This window comes from Meriones unguiculatus (genome assembly GCF_030254825.1).
Source record: "Meriones unguiculatus strain TT.TT164.6M chromosome Y unlocalized genomic scaffold, Bangor_MerUng_6.1 ChrY_unordered_Scaffold_25, whole genome shotgun sequence".
Taxonomy (NCBI): Eukaryota; Metazoa; Chordata; class Mammalia; order Rodentia; family Muridae; genus Meriones; species Meriones unguiculatus.
This window is the reverse complement of record NW_026843710.1, coordinates 6,153,162-6,158,018: the sequence shown is the minus strand read 5'-3', so window position 1 is coordinate 6,158,018 and position 4,857 is coordinate 6,153,162. Positions and strand designations below refer to the sequence as shown.

The following is a 4,857-nucleotide window of genomic DNA, read 5'->3' as shown; positions in this document are numbered from 1 at the left end:
AACCAGACAATTTGTGGGACTGGTTTGCCTGAAACAGCGAATGATCTGTGTATGTAAAAGGAGATGTGAGGGGCAATAAACTATTTGACAGCTGGTGCTGTTCTACACAAGTGTTGCCATCTTCTTTGAGCAGGCTTGCCTTGGATGACCTGACTGGATCAGCACCTGTGTCCTACTCAGTGGTCAGGGAAAAACACTTCTGCTCCTGGATGTGGAGAGCTGGGGTTTGGTTGCCATGGCGCTGGCTTCTGCCCTTCTAAACTGGTAAACAAGTCCTAGAGCGCATGACCGTTATGACCTTTATGACTGTTGGGCAACCGTTGTCACGAGCCCAGCCCAGGGCGTCATATGGGGTGATGGGTGAGCAGCCAATCAGGGGATGATACATCATCTCACACCACTCTGCTGCAGAGCAGGGCTTATATAAACAGCACCACTTCGGGGGACTCAGGGTCTTCCTCCTTTCATCGTTTGACTGCAATAAAGCTTGCTGCAGAAGGATCCTGTTGTCTGCGTGCATTCTTGCTGACGAGACGACCACGCGTCTCGCAACGCCTGGGTTTACAATTAAAACTGGGAATTCAGGATAGAGAAATATGTCCATGTTGTATAACTAGGGCACAAGAATAACTGTGTTTCCTGCTCTTGTCCTTCAGACAAAAATCTCAACATATAGTGTTAGTACCAAGACTGTTTATTCAGTGGTACCCCCTGAATCATGGGTCTGGGTCACTAATTCATGGCTAGGGTACTTTACTACATAATTAGTTCCTGGAAAGCATGCCTTCCTTACAAAGTCTAACTGTGCCTTCTTTTAGCAGAATCTTTTCTCCTTGTTAAAAGTCATCATAAAAGTTGTCCAAATATTATTTTTATTGCTTATGTGGGAAACATAATATGAATTACAATCCTTTTACATTGTTCCCAGGTTCAAATTCCTACCATGTGTTACCCTAATTTTTTTTCTTTAAAATACATCAGTTTCAGTTTGTGTTGTTAATATACTAATTGGAACATGATCAGAGTCTCAATGCCATGTCCCTTAAAGAAAATTGAGTTTGTCCTTGCTGTACCTTGGTACTACCCCCAAGAAGAAGTCATCAGTCCTGAAGATCTCTATACTAAATCACCTTGATCACATTTTGTCTTATGTATTTTTATTATAATTTGTTCACCCTGTATTCCCTCTGTTGCCCCCTCTCTCTTCTACTTCTACTCCCATCCACCTTCCCTCTTTTACCCCTAGGCCCTTCCTCTACTTCCTTAATAGATAGGTGAGGTCCTCCTCACCCTTCTCTCTGAACCTACCTCATCAGGTCTCATTAAGGCTGGTTGCATCATCTTCCTCTTTGGCCTGATTTTCAGGGCATTGTTCTCCTTGTGTCCTCAATTCCCTGTACTTATGACTCTTCCTGCCTCCTCTCCTGAAGGCTTCTCAGAGCTCTGATGTGAGGGAGAATTTCATAGGAAAATCCCATTTAGACTTGTGTGTTTTAAGTTCTCTCACTGCACAATTATCAGACTGTGGATCTCTGTATGCATTTTACTTACTTCACCCCAAATGATTTTTCCTGGCTCCATCCATTTGCCTGGAAATGTCATGATGTCATTTTCTTAGCTAAATAATACTCCGTTATGGAAATATTCAACGTTTTTCCAAAGGAGATTGTCAGTCCTGTTCTTTAGAACTTGGAAGTTTCTGGGAAAAAGGGAACCATTTAGGAGCCTGCCAAAGAGGGCCTCTGAAAGGCTGTGTCCTGAAGACTATCAGAGCAGATGCTGACACTATGGCCAACTGTTGGGCAGAGTGCATGGTATCTAATAAAAGAAGTGGGAAGTAGCAAGATCTGGAGAGGACCTGAGCTCCACAAGAAGAGCAACATAAACAAAAAATCTGAGCACAGCGGTCTTTTCTGAAATTCATACTACAACCAAGTACCATGCATGGAGATAACCTAGAACCTCTGCACAGATCAGTGTCCAAGTGGGTTCCATAGTAAGGGTAACAGGGACTACCTCTGACATGAACTGATTGGCCTGCTCTTTGATCAACTCAATGTGATGGGGGAGCAGCCTTGCTAGGCCACACAGAAAGAGAATGCAGCCACTTCTGAAGAGATCAGAAGAGACTCAGATCAGAAGGAGGGAAAGAAAGACCTCTGCTATCAGTGACTTTGGGAGAGTCATGTGTAGAGAATGGGGAGGGAAGGTGGGATAAGAAGGAGCGGGGGCTTCGGGGGGGGTAAAAATGAATAAAGTGTAATTAATAAAATTTAAAATAAAAATATTAAAAAATATAATTCCTTTTGGATTTATATTATAGGATAGTGTACTTTGAGGTTGATATGCCAAAGAAAGTTACCAGAGAGAATGGAGTCTCTGTCTCTAGGTCTCTGTCACTTTACATCTTTGTTTCTATTGGCTCCATCTCTCTATTTCTGAATCTGTCTCTCTAGCTCTCTCTGTCACTTTCAGTCTCCATTTCTCTTCCTGCTGCTTGTGAATCTCTCAGTTTTGGGAAGGACTAAAACAAGATGACTGCTTGCTGATGAGACATCATGGATGGTCTCTGTAAAAATATAAGCAATGTCCCAATTAAATTCTTTTTGTTCAAAGATTTGTCTAGGTCAGGAAGCATTTTCACAGAAAATAATTCACCGACTGAGAACATATCTGTGCATTTAATAAATAATTATGGAATTTGTGATACTGTGAAACTCAAGTCACAGACATGTGATTTTATTAATGACCACTTCAAAGAAATATGTAATGCTCTCTTCAGGAGCACATATACTAAAATTGGAACAATAGAGAGAGTATTAGCAAGGCCCATACACAAGGATGAGATCCAAATTCGTGGAGCATTCCATTTTTTTCTTTTTTTTTTTTTTTAGAAATTAAGGAAAACACAAATAGAGGAATTTGTGGAAAGAAAGAACTTAGGGAAGAAAACAGGAACTACAGAGCTAAGCATAAGGAATAGGCTACAAGAGATTGAAGAAAGAATCTCAGGTATGGATGATATAATGGAAGAAATCGATGTATCTGTCAAAGAAAATGTTAAATCTAAAAAAATTCCTGACAAAGATCATGCAATAAATTCAAGACAACATAAAAAGACAAAACCTAAAAATAATAGGAATAGAGAAAAAAAGATTCCCTCCTCCAAGGCCCAGAAAATATTTTCAACAAAATCAATGAAAAAATATTCCCCAACTTAAAGTAGAGGTCAATAAGAATACAAGAGGTATACAGAACACTCAATAAATTAGTCCAGAAAAGAAAATCTTCCTGCAACATAATAATCAAAACAGTAAATAAAAAATACTAAAATCTGCAAGGGAAAAAGCCCAAATAACATATAATATCAAATCCATTAGAATCACACCTGACTTCTCAACAGAAACTATGGAAGCTAGAAGGCATGGATGAATATCATGTAGGCCCTAAGAGAACACAGATGTCAGCATAGGTTATTATACCCAGCAATACTCTCAGTCCTCACAGACGGAGAAAACAAATCATTCAATGACAAAAACAAATTTCCATAATACTTGCACACAAATCCAGTGTTACAGAAGACACTAGAAGGAAAAATACAACCCAAGAAAACCAACTACTTTCAAGAAAACACAGAACATAATTAACCTCAATATAATAAAACAAAAAGCAACCAAGCACCCAAACTTACTACCACAAACAATAAAAAAATCAAAGGATCTAACAAACACTGGTCATTAGTCTCTCTCAATATCAATGGACTCAATTCTCCAATAAAAAGAAACACAATAACAGAATGGATGCATAAAGAAGACCTAGCAATCAGTTGCATACAAGAAACACACCTAAGTCACAAATTCAGACATTATCTGAGGGTAAAGGGCTGGAAGACAGCTTTCCAAGCAAATGGACCCTAGAAGCAAGCAGGAGTAGCCATTCTAATATCTAATAAAATAGATAGGCAAGAACACTTCATATTCAGCAAGGGAAAATTTCTCCAGGAAGACATCACAATCCTCAACATCTATGCCCCAAATACAAGGGCAGCCACATATGTAAAAGAAACATTAATAAAACTTAAGCTACACATTAATAGTGGGACACTTAAACACCCCACTCTCAAAAAAGACAGGTCAACAAAGCAGAAATTAAACAAAGAAACAATGTCTCTAACAGAGATCATGAAGCAAATGGACCTCACAGATATTTAAGGAACTTTACACCCAAACACAAAAGAATTTACCTTCTTCTCAGCACCTCATGGAACCTTCTCCAAAATAGACCATATGGTTGATCATGAAGTGAGCCTCAACAGATACAAGATACTTCCTTGTATCTTATCTGACCACCATTGAATAAAGCTGGAACTCAACATCAACAGAAATAGCAAAAAGCCTACATACACATGGAAACTGAACAACTTGATACCAAAGGACAGCTGGATCAGGGAAGAAATAAAGAAATTAAAGTTTTTTTTTGTAGAATTTCATGAAAATAAAGGCACAACATACCCAAACTTACTGACACAATAAAAGCAGTGCTAAGAGGAAAGTTCATAGCCTTAAGTGCCTTCAAGAAGAAACTTGAGACAGTGCATTCAAGCAACTTAATGGCTCACTTAAAACCCTAGAAAAAGAAGAAGCAGACACATCAAAGAAGAGTACACAGCTGGGAATAATCAAACTCAGGGCTGAAGTCAATCAATTAGAAACAAATGAAACAATTCAAAGAATCAATGAAACAAAGAGCTGGTTCTTTGAGAAAATCAACAAGATAAACCAAAAGCCAGAGAGACACCATCCAAATGAGCAAAATTAGAAATGAAAAGGAGGATATAACTACAGACACTGAGGAAAT

The 4,857-nt window shown here is 38.8% G+C and overlaps 1 non-coding gene across 1 annotated transcript; it reads left to right on the top strand.

The window, feature by feature from the left end:
- The first annotated feature begins 2,769 nt into the window (after positions 1-2,769).
- LOC132651768 (U6 spliceosomal RNA) lies at positions 2,770-2,876 on the top strand. Its single transcript, XR_009589332.1, has one exon. It is a non-coding gene; the product is annotated as a U6 spliceosomal RNA (small nuclear RNA).
- Positions 2,877-4,857: the final 1,981 nt, after the last annotated feature.